The sequence below is a fragment of the Theropithecus gelada genome, chromosome 17 (genome assembly GCF_003255815.1).
Source record: "Theropithecus gelada isolate Dixy chromosome 17, Tgel_1.0, whole genome shotgun sequence".
NCBI lineage: Eukaryota > Metazoa > Chordata > Mammalia > Primates > Cercopithecidae > Theropithecus > Theropithecus gelada.
In genome coordinates this window covers 56,196,388-56,215,357 of record NC_037685.1, presented here as the reverse complement: position 1 = coordinate 56,215,357, position 18,970 = coordinate 56,196,388, and positions in this window count along the sequence as shown.

The following is an 18,970-nucleotide window of genomic DNA, read 5'->3' as shown; positions in this document are numbered from 1 at the left end:
TTTTTCCAGTTCTGAAGAAACGCTTGGCTGATGGAAGCCAATTCAGAAAATGTCTTTGAGTCATTTCAAGGAACAATTTGTACAGCCCAAAACGTTATGAATACCCAAGGTTTAGCCTGATTTGGTAAAAGCGATTGAGATAAAATGTGAACAACAATTGTGCTTGACATTTACTTAGCATTTTCCAGTTTCCAGGGGCCTGTCTCGTAGCTGTCTTACGTGAAGCACATGAACTTGCGAGGTAGCAGACAGTGATAACTGGTACTAGGGAGGCAGACAGCTCGGCACTTGCCCAGCATCCTCAAGCTGGCACCGTATCAGTGTGGCTAGAGCCACCTCCCTTGGCTCCTTGTCCACTGCTCTTCGCGCCTCATGCAGGTCTCCAGAAGGCACCGCTCCTGCTGTGCAGGCTCCTGCGCTTACCTTAGACACTATTGCAGTGTTGGGTGGCCATGTGACCCACACAGGCCTTTTCTAGTTCACCAGTTTTCTGCAAGGATGTTGGTTAGGGAGTGTCTCCGAGAGGAGCAAGGATGAAACCAAATCTAGGAGACGTGGGAAGCGAGCCAGGCACAGGGCTGGTGGGCCAGAGGGGACCACCCTTTGAGTTGGTATTTTGCTTAATCTGCATCTTCTGAGTAAGATCATCTGGCAGTGTGAGCTGTTCTCCAGGTACCTTTCTCTGTCTCATGTACAGAAGCATCCCGAAGGAGTTTGTCAGGTGCCTTTGCTGAAACCCAGAGGCATTCGGTACTTCCTTGGTCTGAGGTTAACTGCACACCTACAGGCACTGGGCTCGTGCTTTCAAGTGTTTTATCCTCACTTTGGGGTGAGTGAAAGATCCCCACTAGAGGAGCACTCGGGAGAGGTCGTACAAACGCTGACTCTTGAGTACATGCAGTAGTGGGGTAGATGTGTGTGGTGTCTTCGTTCCTGCAGGGGTGCTTGTTAGGGAGTGTTTCCAGGAGGAACAAGTCTGAAACCAATCATGAAACAAATGGTAGCTGTGAACTGGAAAACTCATTCAAAAGAGAGCTCATGGTGTGTGTGGTTAATTCACCTTGGCAATGTGGGAGGCTCTAACTTGCCCGTATTCGAAATAAGAATTCAGCTTTTTGTAATACAAAACAACAAAGGATTGAGAATCATAGTGTCTAATATATAAAAGACTCAGGAAAGATAAATATATCAACTGCAGAAATGTAAAATGCATGTGACCCAAGAAGGCCCCAAAGTGGCAGACAACATTGTACCCATTTTCCCTTCCAAAATGTAAGCGGCGAGCATGCCGCTTTCCAGGCTGCCACACAGGATGTCAGCTGCTGTGCTGTCCTTAGAGCCTTTGTCCTGAGTTCCACGTGTTTGTCCAGCTGTCTCATTACCTGTAGGTCTTAAAGACACTTCAGATTTGACCTTCAACATCAGATTCCTCTTTTATCCCAAATACTCCCCCGAGTCACTGTTTTGATGAGTGGCACTGTAGTCTTCCAGCTGCTCAAGCAGGAACTTCTAAAGGGGTTGAGTCCCTTCTCATCCCTGCAGTTGGCGTTTTTCTTTCCTGTGCGCTTAACCTGTGCATCATGTATCTGTCATACTTGCCTAGTTTTCTTTTCCCAGCTCGGCTGCAGATATGTGTTAGAAAATCAGCACAGGCCTCCGGTGTGATCTGGGCATAAAGTCATCAGGGTCCAAGGGAGTGAAGGAGGGGCGGTCCCAGGAAATAGTGTGTGGCCAGGCTAGGACCACAGTAGGTATCAAATGTTTGGAACCCAGTTCTGGAAGGTTTAAACAATTCCATCAGATACAGTCTTCATTAAAAATAATTGAAAATTATGAACATTTTTCTGTTCGCTCCTATCACTGCTTTAAGAAAAACCCATGTCATGGTTAATTCCGTGTGTCAGCATGACTGGCCACAGGGTGCCCAGATGAAACATTTCTGGGTGTGTCTGGAGGGTGTTTTGGGATGAGGCTGGCACTTGACTCAGCAGACTCAGTAAAGCAGATGGCCCTCGGTGGAGGGGGGTGCTCATCCAATCTGTTGAAGGCCTGAATGGAACAAAAAGTGGAGGAAGGAGGAAGTTACCCCATTTGCTTCCTGCCTGCCTACTGAGCTGGGCTATCCATCTTCTCCTCCCTTCAATCTGGAATCTACACTGTTGGCTCCCCTGGTTCTTGGGCCTTCAGACTCAGACTGGGGCCACACCCCCAGCTTTCCAGGTCTTCAGCTTGCAGATGGCAGAGCACAGGACTTCTCAGCCTCCTTCATCATATGAGCCGGTTCCTCATAGTCTCCTCCAAAACATACATCCAACTCGTTCTGCTTCTCTGCAGAACATGGACTAATATAATCCATGAAGAAATGTGGAGGGTTTTTGTAATTTACATCGAAGAATGAATCAAACACCAAGAAAACCAAGACCAAACCAGAATCTACAAAGGAATTCTAAGCACAGCTGTCCATCTACAAGAGAATGTGTATGCACACAACTTTGACCAGTTTCTGTTGATTTCTATTCCAGTGCATTTTGTATCAATAGTTTGGAGAAAAAGCATCACACACTAGCAGGAAGCTCTATGGCAGGGCCCAGATCTGTGACTCAATACAAGCCCACTGCTAATTTATCCAGACCCAGTAGGAGGAGAGAAACCTCAATGGAGGCAAACGTTATGACATTTAAAGGGAATTTTTTATGGCTTTTTACACTGACTCAGCATCAAGTAGAAAGTTATTTTTGCTCTTTGTTGCCAATCATGGGAGAAGGGGCTGTTAGCTAGGAGCTTGGAGCAGGGAGCCCGCAGGCAACAGCTTCACTTAGGAAGGCTCAAACCCTGTAGAATCCTCCTGCCTGTCCTTTGAGGCCAAGCTGCTCTGATGATCTCAGTTTTGTGCTTTTTTTAACTCTTAAAACTATTTCCAAGTTGATTTATTAAAATGTATTCAATTTACTAAAAGGACCAAATCATGTTTCTATTTCTTCAGATACCGCTCTTGAAATTCAGTTTTTAGAAACTGCTATGCATGGATAGTAGAAGGATTGATTTTTACCAACAAAACAAAGGAATGGTGGAGTAAAAGGCCTAGTTGTTCTGGCTGTGGGCCAGCAGGAGAAATCCCAAGGGGATGAGAAGGGGATCCAACATCTGGCATGTCGGGGACAAGCTGTGACAGCCACAGAGGCCACAGTAGTCGGCTGAATCTAAGCCCTTTTCCAGTGAAGTTATCCTAAGGTAAAGACATTGAGCTCACCAGGAATGAAGCACAAGAATAAGCACTTAGCTCCAGTCCAAAGAGCTGCTACCACGTGGAGGGCAGCGCTGGAGTTGCGATGAGTGCCCTAGAGACTCCACGGACAGACCTACGTTAGTTGAGTGAAATAATTTGTTACGGTTGGGGAAAAAGTATGTGGACTTCTGAGAGCAAGGATCGTAAATGCGCACAAAGCAAGGATTGCTGGGGAAGATGAAAGATAAGCAGGGTAAATGTTCTGTGCAGCACAGTGTGTTTCTAATAGTGCCCTCATTGTTTGCAGATTGTGTATGAAATAAGCCAGTTCCACACCACAGAGGGCTCTTTATTGGCAAGCTTGTGGCTCACTGTGTGTTCTCAAAGTACTTTACAGTTTAGGTTGGAAATTGGAAGAAAAAAAGAGAAGCCAGAACTTGTGACCGGTAATAGGATTGGCTGCACACTTCCAGACTGATGAGTGACGAATGTGATGGACTGTTGGGTGGAGCACATCTTCAGCAAGAGGGAGAAATAACTCTTACCATTTTTGGCCAGCAGTTACTTGGTTTGATCACCAAACATCATGCCAGAATACTCAGCAAACCTTCTTAGCTCTTAAGAAGTCAAAGTCCCGGGGGAATTTATTCCTGACCATTTTAATTGGACCCCTTATGTGAGAGCAGCGGCTACCAGCTGGGGTAGCGAACCCGTCACTAGTGGATGTGCAGTGGCAGAGCTCCTGGTAACCACCTAGAGGAATACACAGGCACATGTGTGACACCAAGCGTGACACCCTTAGCACTCACATTTGTCTCGTTTTCGTCTTTCGGTGTGTAGATTCTTAGTATGGTGTGTATTTGTTCAGAGGTCGAATCAATTACTGCGCATTTCCTGAGCTCTTTGTTGGGTGCCACAGACCCAAAGATGAATAAAACATGAATCCTACCCTTGCACTCCTAACCGTGTAGTCAGTAGGTGCTGAGGAATCAATGGAGTGTCAGAGTGATGCTGCAAAGTAGACAAGGATTTTAAAAGGAAGCGAGACCTCAGGAAGATTGTGAGGTAAGTGATAAGAGAGAATTAGAAAAGCAACTGAAAACAGGGCTCCATGCACCCGTCTGAAGGATCTGCCTGCCTGCACTTTGAAGGAAGTCCATTCCTACAAGATGAGCTACCCAAGGATTCCAGAATGTCAAAAGGATTATCGGACATCTGTCCAAACCCATAGACCGTACCACAGCAAGAGTGAATGTGAACCAACATAACCTGTGGACTCTGGGGGATGGTGCCGCATCAGTGTGGGTTCATGGCCTGTAACCAGTCTGCCGCTCTGGATGCGGGATGCGGATGTGGCGGAGACAGCGGGCAGCGGTGTACAGAAAGTTTCTGTTCCTTCCACTCAATTTTGCTGTGAACCTAAAACTGCTGAGTGGATTTTGTATGGCTTAAGGAGTTCCTGTGCAATTTGCACGTTACAGCACTTTCCCTCTATGCCATGGAAGGGGAGGGAGGTCCTGGAGACAGAGCCCAGAGGAGTGACAGAGACACCAGGGCTGAATGGTCTCAGTGTCCCCGGCCCCTGCAGCATCTAATACAGTTTGGCTCTGTGTCCCCACCCAAATCCCATGTCCAACTGTAATCCCACGTGTCAGGGGAGACCTGGTGGGAGGTGATTGGATTATGGGGGGGATTTTCCCCATGCGATTCTTGTGATAGTTCTCATGAGAGCTGATAGTTTAAAAGTATGTGGCAGGCTGGATGTGGTGGCTCATGCCTGTAACCCCAGCACTTTGGGAGGCCAAGGCAGGCAGATTCCTGGAGCCCAGGAGTTTTAGACCAGCCTGGGCAACATAGTGAGACCCCATCTCTACTAAAACTACAACAATTAGCTAGGTGTGGTGGTGCACACCTGTGGTCCCAGCTATGCGGGAGGCTGAGGCATGAGAATTGCTTGAACCTGGGAGGCAGAGGTTGCAGTGAGCCAAGATCGTGCCACCACACTCCAGCCTGGCAACAGAGCCAGACTCTTACCCCCCTCGCTTGTTCTCTCCTGCCACCATGTAAGAGGTGCCTTGCTTCCCCTTCGCCTTCCACCACGATTGTAAGTTTCCTCAGGCCTCTGCAGCCATGCGGAACTGTGAGTCATTAAACTCTTTTCTTTATAAATTACCCAGTCCCGGGCATTTTTTGTAGCACTTTTTTTGTAACAGAGTAATACAGCACCCGATGCAGCTGTTACAAACTGTTGAGCTGAAGAGAGGAGAGAGCATGGATCATGGCAGAGGGAGGAAAGGGTTCTGACTGGTGGAACAGTGACAGTGCCCAACACTGCAAGGTGTCAGGGAGGACACCGGGCTCCCAGGGAATTTTGGAACTGAGGGAATGGTGAATGGAATGAGAAGCCAAGAGAAAAGAAAGTAAGGAACAAATGATGAGGAAATAGAAGCAAGGAACACAGATTATTCACAAAGCCTGGCCAGGGTGATGGGAAGAGCAATGGAATGGCACATCATGCTCATCTGACCTCATGGTCAGCTGTCCCCCCGCAAGGAGCACAGGAGGCCAGACCAGGCCATGTGTGACGCTGCAGGGCACCAACCCCAGAGGTCTGTAGAAAGAGTATTACACACTCTTGTATAATATGCACATACATCTATCACCAGAGTGGTACACGTGTTACAACCCATGAACCTACATTGACACAGGGGCCACAGGCTACGTTCGTTCACATTCACTCTCTCTTTGGTACAGTCTACTGGTCTGTAATGCAGTGATGTATTACACACCCTGCACCATCATGGAGCATCACAGTCCCGTGTTCAGGGCTGTGCACCACATTCTTAACATAGACATTGTGATGCTTAATTGTATGTAGCAACTTCACTGGGCCATAGTGCCCAGATAGGTGGACAAACATTATATATTCTTGATGTTTCTGTGAGGGTGTTTATAGATGACATTAACATTAGAATTGGCGGACTTTTGAGTAAAACAAAGCCCTCCAAATATATGTGGGCCCTCTCCAATCATGTGAAGGCTTGAATAGAACAAGACTAACTTTCCCAAGCAAGAGGGAATTCTTGAGACTACTGCCTTTTGCCTTTATCTGCACCATCAGCTTCTCCTGGGTGTCCACATGCCCGCCTTCAGACCTGGACCACAGCGTTGTCTTTCCCTGGGTTTCCAGCCTGCCAACCAACCCTGCAGACTTTGGATTTGCCAGCCTCCATAACTGCATGATCCAATTTCTTTTAAATTTTCTTAAGAGAGGGAGTCTTGCTATGTTGCCCAGGCTGGAGTGCAGTGGCTCTTCATAGGTGTGACCATAGCTCACTGCAGCCTCAAACTCCTGGGCCCAGGAATCCCCCTCAGCCTCCTGAGTAGCTGTAACTACTACAGGCACACACCATTGCACCCAGCATAAGACATGAAACCTGTAATTATACTTTATCCATGTTTATCTCCCCACTAAACTGTGGGCAAATTGAAGTCAGGACTTGTATCCTTTCATCTTTATTTACCTAATGACTAATAGTGTCTGTTGCATGGTACCCAGCTGGCTGCATCTTCACCAAAGTTTCACTGACAATGAAGAAGTTCTTGCTAAGTGATCTTTTGAAATAAGTTTTTTTCCTGCCTCTGGTAGATATGTTTACTTCCTTCCCTCACTCACTGGGGTGACAGGCTTCAAAAGGTAATGTCTGAATGGAAGTACAGTTGTTTCTGCTTGCTTTTCCAGCTGATAGAACATTTCCATTTTGTTAGGAAATTGTAAATTTCTGAACGTACCTAGCACGTATGAATGCTCATAATTCTTATTTCCTTTTCTTATTAGGGTCCACATTACCACTTTTAATTTAGTCTTTATATCTTCAGAGATAGATGAAATACTGTCATATCGAGAAAATTGGAAGGTAAATTGCTTTTTTCTGGCTATGCAAGGTAGCTCTATCAACCTGTCTTCTTCAGGGCTTTTAGAAACATGAACGTTTTGTTTCCTCTCTTAACTGCAGTGATAGAATGCAAACTTCAACTAGCTTGAGTAAAACAGTGAATTCCTTAGAAGGATACTGTGAGGATGTCTCATAGCACACAACGACTGCCAACAGCAGTTAGGATGCTTTGGGTGCAAATAAAATAAAGCTGAAATCAAACAGGTAAAGCAAGATGAAAATAGCCACAATATATTGCTATGTCCCCGTTTTTTTTTTTTTTTCAGCTGTCTATTACATGCTGTTTTGTAACCTGCTATTTTGCTTTAAAATCTCATTATTTTTCTCCAATCGTAAGTATTTTTCTACATCAGTTTTTATGGCTAGATAGTATTCTGCTCAGTGTTCTTGAAGGTCTTGGGAGAGTTCAGTAAGTAGAACCCATCTTCCCCACCCAAATCGAGAAAGAGCAGGTGGAGAACCAAAATATCACCCTTATTTCTAATGAAGGCAGAATCAGAAGGCATAGCTTATAGCAAGAGACGAAGTATACATACATTGGAGTACGTTTATGCTTTCCTGTAACAGTCTCGTAGGATCCTAAATGACCTGAATTTATCTTCATAGATTGATTGGGAAAGGAGGAATTATCGAGAGACAGGAAATTGAGAAATAGGAAATTATTCTAATTCTAGCATTAAGATATCCAGAATGACTTCTTATTACTAAGAATGGTAGAAAAACTCACCCATATTCCCTTAAGGTAAAATGATGCCGTTTTATTGGCATAATCACTATTAAACATGAATAGGTTTTGTAACTTTGGATTTGGCGCTATTTTTCCATTTAGTGAGCATTTATTGACTGTCTGCTGTGCACCAGGAAAAGTTCTAGGGCCACAGAGTCCTAGCTCTGCCTTTGCTATGGATGAATGAAAATTACCTCTTTCATATCTGCACTGTCTGTGTGTCAATGTGTATGAATATGTGTGTCTGTGTGTGTGTTTCTGTCCTTTTACATGAAAGGGACTGGCAACTTTAGCCCTATTGCTGTTGTAAATCCTCATGCACCTGTATTTTGCCTCTTTACAGTGGACCCATTGTTACTAATTTCATCCTTTTGCAACAACTGTTTGCATTTAGATAACTGTCAGCACTTAGCTACCAAGGTTACAGAAAATGCCAAGATTCAGAAGAAGATCTTTACAAATTTTTTTGTAAGGCCATGAATTAAAGCAGTAACACTTGTCTAGACCATTAAACAAGGATATACATTTGTATGCAGAAAGTGACTGCCCTTGTGTCGTTAGAGTCTTTCCCATGAAGCTGTGACTATTACATTCATAAAAAGTGCACTGTCTTAATTCAGTTGGTAGTTCTCATCATGTTTCAGGAATTTTAGTTGTGATGATTGAAATAGTTGCCTTTGGGTAGTTTGTATTCCAGTTTCATCAGAGATTGGCCGAGACTTGTCTTTTTTGTTTACATTTCTCTTGGACTTGTTTCATCTGTTCTTGTTTGCCATGGAAACCAGTCTCTCTCTCTGTGTGTGTGTGTGTGTGTGTGTGTGTGTGTGTGTGTGTGTATATATATATATATATAGCCATTTAAAGTGTGAAAAAGCATGTTTGAGAGAGAATACCAAGGGTGTGGTCAAGTGACCGTTCACTAAAGATATTACCCTGGATAGAAGGGAACCAGATGCTATTCAAGACAATGGGAGAAAGATCTTGAATACATTCCAGAGATCTTTGAGGCTTCCCCACCCATCACAGGCCCAGAGATCTTGGAGGGCAGAATGATTTCAGAGGATGAGCCTGGGCTGCCCTCCACAGGCTTGCTGCCTGAAGCTGCCTTGGTCCCTGTTTCCCACATTCTGCCAAAGTGCCTGTGGATTGCCCCAGCTATGGCTCAGCTATTAACAGGTTCAGATGTGGCTCAGTCTGCCACTCAGGAAGGCGGAAGTAGTAAGCTTTGGTAACATTCCTGTGGTGTTAATTCTGCAGCCACACAGAATGCAAGAGCTATGGGGGCATGCCTGCCTCCACCTAGATTTCAAATAATTGTTTCAAATAGTCTCTGGAGCCCAAACAGAAACCTGCCACGGGGTGGAGCTGTCACAGAAAGTCCTCACTAGAGTCATGCTTAGTGAAGCTGTAGGAGTGGGACCACCACCAAGACCCCAGAAGTGGAGAGCCACCAGTTTACAATTTCAGCCTAGGAAGGCTACAGGCATTAGAATCCAACTCATGATAACTGCTCAGTGGACTGAACCCAGCAATGCCACGGGGCCAACTACCCAAGGCCTTGGGTGTCCAACTTCTGCCCCAGTGTGCCTAGGATTCAAGACATGGTGTCAACAAAGATTCAAGAAAATATATTTACTCAGTTGCTGGTACACTGGTACCCAGTAATTCATGTCCAGGTTCAGTGGGAGGGATATGAAGCATGAAGACAACTCTACAAAATAAATGTTCAAAGAAGTATTATAACTACACACAGGTGAGGTACAGTGGCTCGTGCCTGTAATCCCAGCACTTTGGGAGGCTGTGGTGGGTGGATCACCTGAGGTTGGGGAATTTGAGACCAACCTGACCAACATGGAGAAATCCTGTCTTTACCAAAAATACAAAAGTAGCCGGGGGCAGTGGTGCATACTTGTAATCCTAGCTACTCATGAGACTGAGACAGGAGAATCACTTGAACCTGGGAGGTGGAGGTTGCGATGAGCTGAGATTGCGCCATTACACTCCAGCCTGGGCCACAAGAGAAAAACTCTATCTCAAAAAAAAAAAAAAAAAATCGTAACTACACCTTCATAGGTCATCTGGGTTGAAGTGCGATGGCAGTCTTACTGATAAGTCTCAGTGTCCCACCTGGATATTTGCGTTAAAAGACTGCTAACATTTGTAGTGAAGCTTTAGTGCAGTTTGGTAGGATTATTATGAAATTAATGTTTCTGAATATTTCCTTGAACCCAGAACAACATATTCCCATATTCATTTCATAAACTTAGTAAGCACTTACTGTGCATTTGCTGCGTTTTAGGAGCTAAGGATACAGCAGTGAACAAAACTGTCAGAACTCTCGAGCCCCATGGCATTTACATTCCAGCATACTGGGAATGGCAAAAAATAAAGATGCTACATAAACTAGATGAAACAGTAGCTGCTGCTTTTTTCTTTGCTTTGCTTTTTTTTTTTGAAATAGGATCTTGCTCTGTTGCCCAGACTACAGTGCAGCTCATTGTAACTTCAAACTCCTGGGCTCAAATGATCCTCCTACCTTATCCCCGTGAGTAGCTGGGACCACAGATGCAGATGTATGTCACTACACCTGGCTGATTTTTTACTTTTTCATTTTTTGTAGAAATAGGGTCTCACTATGTTGCCCAGGCTGATCTTGGACCCTTGGCCTCAAGTGATCCTCCCGCCTCTACGTCCCAAAGTGTTAGGATGATAGACGTGAGCCCCTGTGCCTGGCCTGGTAACAACTTCTATGGGAAGAATTGGCAGGAGACTATAGAAGCTGGAGAAGTATGCAACTTAAAATAGGGTGGTCAGCGGTGACCTCACTGGGAAGGTGACTTGAAAGAGGCCAAGGAAAGAGGCATTTTGGCGTCTGGGGAAAGAGCAGAGGAAGCAGCATGTCCAAAGGGCCTGAGGTGGGAAAAAGAGCCTGAACTGTAGAGGGCAGTAGATAATAATCTTCAGGCACCAGACTCTGCTGGATACTGACAATATATTTTAAAGGGCACAAAACAAAGGATTTTTGTACTGCTGTTTATTCATTTTATTCATTCATTTATTATTATTTTCTTTTACTATTTTTTACCATTGCCTGACATTCTGCTTCCTTTTTAACAAAAACACCTGTTCAGTATCATAAAGTTTGATCACTATGCTCCCCTTTCTTCTGTATTTTATTGGAAAATATTTAAATAGAATTTACTAGATTCTATGTGTTTTCCACACACACTTTATAAATACAAACTCTCTTAATTCTCATAACTACCCTAAGGCAGGTACTATTGTTATTCCATTTTGCAAGGGGTAAACTGAAGCACAGAGAAGTTAGGTTACTTGTCTAAGATCATGCAGCTAATAAACACCAGAGCTGTAATCCCAGCACTTTGGGAGGCCAAGGCAGGAGGATCACCTGAGGTCAGGCATTCAAGGCCAGCCTGGTCAACATGGCAAAACCCTGTCTCTACTAAAAAATACAGAAATCAGCCGGGTGTGGTGGCGGGTGCCTGTAATCCCAGCTACTTGGAAGGCTGAGGCAGGAGAATTGCTTGAACCTGGGAGGCGGAGGTTGCAGTGAGCGAAGATTGTGCCACTGCACTTCATCCTGGGTGACAGAGTGAGACCCTACCTCAAACACACACACACACACACACACACACACACACACACACACACCCCAGAACTGTGCCTTGTGCCCAGTCCACCTGGCTTTGGAGTCCATGCTCAGCCTCTGATAAAGGCACGTCCTCTCCCAGAGGTTGTGCTGGAGCCGGCTCAGACCAGCCCACAAGAGCCAACTGTGTGTATCTCTTGCCTCTTCTGCATCAGTAACATGACTTTGCTGCTTAAAATTAGCCACAGTGGGAGTGTTTACACCACAGATATTGGCAAATGCTGTAAGCCCAGGCCTTGCATCTCAAAAAAACTGGTTGCACATTTACCAGCACACCGTGATTCCCTCCCATCTTTTGCACCGCCACTCAGGTTGAATCTCCCTTGAAGCTTCCCCTGACTTCATCCTAGTCAACACCCCCACTCCAGCTTCACCCGTCCTTCTGGTATTGTTACATTACCACAGGGCTAACGTCTGCCAGGGCTGTTTGACCACTGAAGTGAATGTTCTCTTAGGAATTTCCAGTGCAGCATAGTGGCAAGAACAGGCATTCTTGTGATTAGGTGGACCTAGGTTTGAATTCTGACTCAGTGAGATACGTGACTAATAGCAATTTACTTCCTGTCTCTGTCCACTGGTCTCCCTCATCCATAAAATGAGACATAACGATTTGCACCTACTTGAAGCCTGGTTGTGGGGACCTGGAGCAAGGCCAGAGTCAAATCCAAACTCACGACCGGGCCTCCATGGCCTCACAGAGCACCTGCTTTTCAGCACCACCTGTCACCATCTTGTGCTTGGCCCCTGAGGCTCCACCACATCCAATCCTGGGACTTGGATCTGCTTTTCCTCTGCCCGACTCTCACCATGTTGATGTGTGTGACTGCTTCCTCCACATGGGGTCCCCTCAAGCCCAGCAGCTCCACTCCAGGCCTCCCTGACACTGCCCACCACCCCACATGACCTCCTGTGCCCCTCCTGTGCCCCTCTGCTGTTTCCTCCATAGCACTCATGGGGCACTGGAAATTATCTAACCTAATTTTTGGTTTTAGAAGCCCCTTGATGGCAAAGTCCCGTTTTACCCCTCCCTGTGTCCCTGGCACTTGGAGTAGCACACACTAGCTGAGTGGGGTGTTGGGAAGAATCTTCCAGTGCTCTGAGATCTCAGGGAATGGAGGTTGGTGGGGTCCCTGGCCATGTCACCACTGGCCTGTATCTGGGTGAGTGTGGAATTGAGCTGCCCGGTCCATCCAGGGAGCCCCGGGGCCCTGAACTTTATCCAGGAAGGCGGGAGAGGGTTCAGCAGAAGCTGCATTGTCAAATATTTATCAAAACCTTCGATTTGCAAACTTGCAGTTCCAGTGAACACAGAGCAAACCACTCTCTTTCAAGTGGCCTTTGGCAAGAGCTCCAGCCCGTCACTGGATGCCGAGTGGGAATGTGGGGGCAGAGGGAAGGCTGCTGTCGAAATCAGTATAGAATTTCCTGACCCCTGAGCCTGGTTTTTTTTTTTTTTCCTAACTCTTTACGTTTTGGCTGCTGCGGCCAGAAGAGGACTCCTCCCCCATTGTCATCCTACCTTTAAGGCATCCAGTATTTTGCCTGGAAATCACCAACCTCATTATTAACCATCCAGAGACCTCCTGCCCTTGTGGGGTCACTCCTCAAACCTCGGCATTTTAAGAGACTTTAAGAACTCACAGGCATCCCCTGATAAAGTGGCTTATAATTTGTACAAAGCCTGCATGAAAAGTGGTAGAGGAGAGGTCCGAGGGGAGTCATACTAATCCTGTGAGAGGCCGTGTCGGCATTCATGAGACAGAATCACTTCTTGTGTGTTGACCATGAAGAATACTTAGCAGGCTTTGCGCAGAAACTGTCCTGGGGCTCTCATGGCCCCATCATCAGCACTTCGGTGACAGGGGAGGGGCACTGTCCAGGGCTGCAGGGGCCAGCTGTGATGGGGACCTAGGTGTGCTCATCCTCAGTGGTTGTGACGGTGTGAGAGGCTGTTCCAGCCATGGACACGGGGCTATGGGATCTGGCTTTGATGCTGCTGCCTCTGGGCAGGAACTGCAGGCAGGAGGCCTCTACCCAAAATACGATGGCCAGGGAAACCAAGCAGTGTGCTATTTTTTGCAGGCGTGCAAAGCATTCTGGAAAGCAGCCTGAAATGCGTGGCTGAGGCCTGTGGCTTGACGGGTCCTCCTAGCTTGTGTGGTCTTCCCTGGCTGGCTGCACAGGGGGAAATGAGGGTCCTCACGTATTTGACAGTGGAGTGGAAAGAGCTGGCCAGGTCCACCCGGGGGTCACCACCTGCAGCAGGACGGAAGGTAAAAAGCAGAGGAAGAAGAAGGAAGGTGAAAAACAGAGACCTTTGAACACCCAGGGACCCCGCTCACAGTACCTGTGGACTGACGGTGACTGGAGTCAACTGGTGTCCCGCTCCTTCATAGAAGAGCCGCAGGAGGGAGGAGCAGGTCCCCTCCACCAGGGCCCAGGGCATCCAGAGGCCTGCACCTTCAACCCCCTAGCCATAGAAAGTAGCATTTGCTGGGAAGTGGAGTGGGGAGAAGGAGAGGGACGGACTGATTAAAGGATACAAAATTACAGCTAGGTAGGAGGAATAATTTCTAGTGTTCTATAGCGCTGTAGGGTGGGGTTTTGAATCTTTCCAACACAAACACATGGTCACTGTTTGAGGTGACAGGTGTGCTGATTACCCTGACTTGATCACTATGCACAGTATGCATCAAAACTCAATCAATATACCCCATCGATGTGTACAATTATGTATCAGTTTTTAAACATGGTTTTCAAATGTCTTTTAAAATCCTTGGGGTGGGAGGGGTGGGGGCAAGGGGAGGGAGAGCATTAGGACAAATACCTAATGTATGCAGGGCTTAAAACCTAGATAACAGGTTGATAAGTGCAGCAAACCACGATGGCTCACGTATAGCTGTGTAACAGACTTGCATGTCTGCACGTGTATCCCAGAACTTAAAGTAAAAAAAAGAAAAAAAATCCTTCGGGGAAGGGATGCGTATATTTTCAAGAAGCATGGCTGAATGTATTATAAATTAATTTAAAAGTCAGTGACTTCTGAGTTATGACTTAATAGGTATCGAGTTTGAGTTTTCCAAGAGGTCACAGTTGTGGAGCTGGAAGGCGGTGCCGGCCGCACGGCATCACAAGAGCGGGTAATAGCACTGAGCCGCGCACCTCAGACTGGTTAGGATCCTAAGTTTCCTGTGTCTGCTGCCACGATTTAAAAAATAGAAAAAAAAAATCAGTGGCTCCTTGCCTCCTAAGAGATTTGTGAAGACTTGTCCCGAGGTAGGAATGCGGGTCTTCTAACCCCAGACGTCCTCTGGGCATCAGCCTCTCCCTAAGCCCTAAAGTTCCCTTTTCCGTGACCTCTAGGATGAGAGCCTGAGAGAGTGGTTGGACAGCTGGGCCAATTCATTCAGGCAAAAGACTTCATTCGCTTTCAGTGTCAACTCTTTTTGCTTTGATGACTTAAGTTCACCTTTTCAGGTAACCTGTTTTTGTAGAGCTCATATTTTGTTCTCAAGCTTCCTGAGCACTGTGCATTTTGTGAGCCAAATCATTAAAATATGACATTTGTTTTTTGGGTTTTTTTTTTTTTTTTTTTGGCCAGAAGTAAATACACGTTTAAGCAATAGCTTCCTACAGTTCTTGAATTACGCAATATAAAAATGCCAGTGTGTTGTAATTTCAGTTTTCTAGGTCATGTAATTAGAAAATGATTTCAATGAAAACAATGAAAAAAAATGTAATATATCTTTTAATCTGTGAAACAAGAATGAGAAAGTTATTCCTCATCTCACTCTCCAAAAGTCCCAGGGCCTTGTGCCTCGCTGTGCCCTGGGCTGGCCTCACCACGGGTCAGTCCTGCTGAGTTTCCCAATGCCTGGCCCCGCCCATTCAGACTGGATTTCTCCAGATTCTCCCAGCATTCTAGAAAAAGCAAACACTCGTATTTGAAGAGTTCTTTTGTGTGTGCCAGACAGGGTTCTAAGCGTTCTACGTACACTAACACACATAAGCCTCATGAGTGACTGGGGCTAGAGAGGGGCACCACCATGCCCAGCTACTTTTTAATTTTTACTTTTGTAGAGATAGGGTCTGGCTTTATTGCCCAGGTTAGTCTAGAACTCCTGGCCTCAAGCAATCCTCCACTGTAATTACAGCTGAGAGCCACCGGGTCGGGCCTATTTGTAATCCATATTTCACAAACATGATGCTCAGGCACAGAGAAGTTAAGCAGCTTACTGGGGGCCACACAGCCAGTGTGAGTCCAGCCTCCCCACTTTTCATTCAGATGTTATACTTCACAGCTTCGGAGAGCTGCCTTCTCTGCCTTGGCAGACCTCACCCCTTCCTCTGCTGGGTAGACTCCACTCCTTCTTCAACAACCTTCACATTGCTTGTTCTACGGGAGTCTCCCCTGTAGGTTTGGGCCGGCGGCTTCCCTATACCTCCAAGTTCTCACACTCACCTCTTGGCGCTGGAACCTCGATGTTCACCTCCATCCCCCTGTCCTTGTGGCCCTGCTGAGGCTCCTGCTTTCCGTTGTGTGCATTCTAAGCGTCCAGCACGGGCTAGGTACGCAGGAGCTGAAGAAGTATTTGTTGAAAGCATGAAAGACCGCCTTGCACCGTACAAGCCACGGCAGCAGGTGCGGGGCAGGGAGGGGGACCTGTTTTTCATGGGTGCTCAGGGCAGTGGCTCTCATGCCTGAGCTGCCTGGGCCTCCGCTGGTCGGGCCTCCTTGAGCTCCCCACCCTCTGCGCTGTCTGTGGTCCCTTCGGCCCACCACTGCTTTAGGCACTTCTCTTGGTTATTTCGGAAACATGGACAGAAAGCGGATCACGGGAAATTACAGAAAGACCAGGCCTGAGCAGGGTGCAGGGCTGAGGGTGGACTCCAAGTGAGGAATCGTCTTTATCATGAAGCCCTCACAAAAGTCAGGGTCCAGGTGTGCGAGCAGGCACAGGCAGTGCAGTCCTTGAGCGGCTCAGCCTCTGCTCTCAGAGGTGGTGTCCTGACAGTGACAGTCTGGACAGCCCTGCACAGAACCCCAGTCCCTCTCTCACTGAACACACCTGGAGCTCTTAGCAGCTCATGAGCACCCTGCCGTGCAGACCCTGTTCCAGATTGCGATGCTGCGCGCCTGCCAGGGCACTTGCTGCGCTGTGAGGGCCATCCCGACGGTCCTGAGCCTCCCAGGTGTCTCCACAGCCGTGGCCCAGCACTCTCTGGCCACATCAGTTATGGCCTCCGTGTCTAGCTGCTGGCCCCTGTATCTGGCTGCTGGCCCCTGCAGCGGGCCTGGGCAGTGACCACAGCTCTTAGTCACCGCTTGCACAAGTTCTGCTGGTTCTGCTCAGTCCAGCCCTCCCGCGCCCGGCCCTTTGCGGTTGCTTTCTTTCCAGGCCCCTCCAGTGCATCTAAACCTCTCTGTTGTCCGACTGGCTGTGGTCTCTGGGGGCCTGTGGGGAGATCGCTCGCTTCCTCAGTCCATGACTTGATACCTCAACTATGCAATTCAGAATTATTTGTGTTTCGTGCGGTCGTTTCGGCTGTATCACGTTGCAAGCTCACATATAATTTGTTGGCCTTTTTCATTCCCCTGAGGTCTCTTTCAGTGTTTGTATTTTCCAAATAGTTTATCTCCTTGCCATTAATAACTATGTTTGGGATTCTTGTCCTCCTCGGTGTAATAGTTTGCATTTTTTCCACATTGGACCTTCCTTTATTTACTGCCATTAATTATCGCCTTTTGCTATTTGCATCATCTTCTCCTCCTGAGTGGGAGTCTGATTTAGTTTCAGCTAATGGACAGCCACCCACCCCAGGCTCCTCGAAGGGGAGGCAGCGTCAGAGGGAATTAACCCTACTGTGGAGCTGACAGCCGTCGGTCTTCTCCTGGCTGAGACAGGGCTGTTCCTCCAGGTCCTGCCCACACGGCCCATCACTGAAGCGGATGGAAGGACTCGGAGATAGGATCTGTGACGAAAACGTGAAATAACTGGGGCTGCTTCCCTTGGAATGCCGCGTTCTTCTTGTGGGTGAGAAGTTATTACATCACAAAGGAAGACTAATTCTATGTCCCATCTCCTTTGCAGGATGTAAATCAGTTAGTACTAGAGTAAGGGGTGGCATTTAGATTTGGGAAAAAGCTTCCCCATAATTATCTTGAGGCGTGAGACAGGGACAAAGGAAGGTTTCCTGGGATGGGAAAGGGGAGTTCTCTTCCTGCAAGATCTTCAACGATAAAACAGAGATTCTTCTATCCGGAAGGGCCTAAATCTTCACCCCTTATACATGGGATCCGTAATACCTTTAGACTCTCTCAATATTTTCTGGCTTTGATTCCAGCCCTTTGGACGTTGTTCTCAATATTATGCCTTTCTTCTATTCTATGCTAACCATTTATCTCAGTATCTTTAGAGTCATTTTGATACAAGAACAAATGAGTCTCAATAGGTTTACAACAGGCATTTTAAAATAAGGAACCGTATCTGATCTTCACGCGTCTCATGTCAGACATTGAAGGCGGTTTGCTTGTGTCTGCCATCTTGGGGTCTCATGTCCCACATGGAACTGAGAGCGTCAGTTGCTTCAGCCTGGGAGTCAGTAACTCCCGGGAAGGATCTCAGCTGTGGGGCAATGAGAACTGCATCCCTACACTGCTGGTTCTTCCTAAGTGCTGCACCCCAGTGTCCAATAACCATGACAGTTAGTGCAGGAAAACTGGAGAACATAGATTATGTGTGCCTGAAACAGATTACGTGCTCAATACACACATTGGTGACTCATGGTGATGATAACATGATGGCGGAGATGATCCTAAGTCAGCTATTTTTCCTCTCTGTGTCTCCATATAGACATATTTATAGTTATGTTCAGGACTGAGTTATATATACATGCACACCTCAGAGCCACTGTAGATTCCATTCCATACCACTGCAATAAAGTTAATATTGAAATACAGTGATTCACACAAGTTTTTTGGTTTCCCAGTGCCAAGAAAAGTTATGTTTACATTATACCGTAGTCTGACAACTGTGCAATGCCATTATGTCTTTTAAAAAGTATGTATCTTAATTAATAGTTTATTGCTTAAAATGCTAATAATCGTCTAAGCCGTTAGCAAGTCATAATCTTTTTGCTGGAGGACGGTCTTGCCTTGATGTTGATGAGGGTGGTGGTGGTGGTTGCTGAAGGCTGGGGTGGCTGTGGTAATTTGTTAAAATATAACAACAATGGCCAGGCACAGTGGCTCATGCCTGTAATCCCAGCACCTTTGGAAGGCCGAGGCAGGCAGATCACTTGAGGTCAGGATTTCAAGACCAGCCTGGCCAATATGGTGAAACCCCATATGTACTAAAAATACAAAAATTAGCCAGGCGTGGTGGCACGTG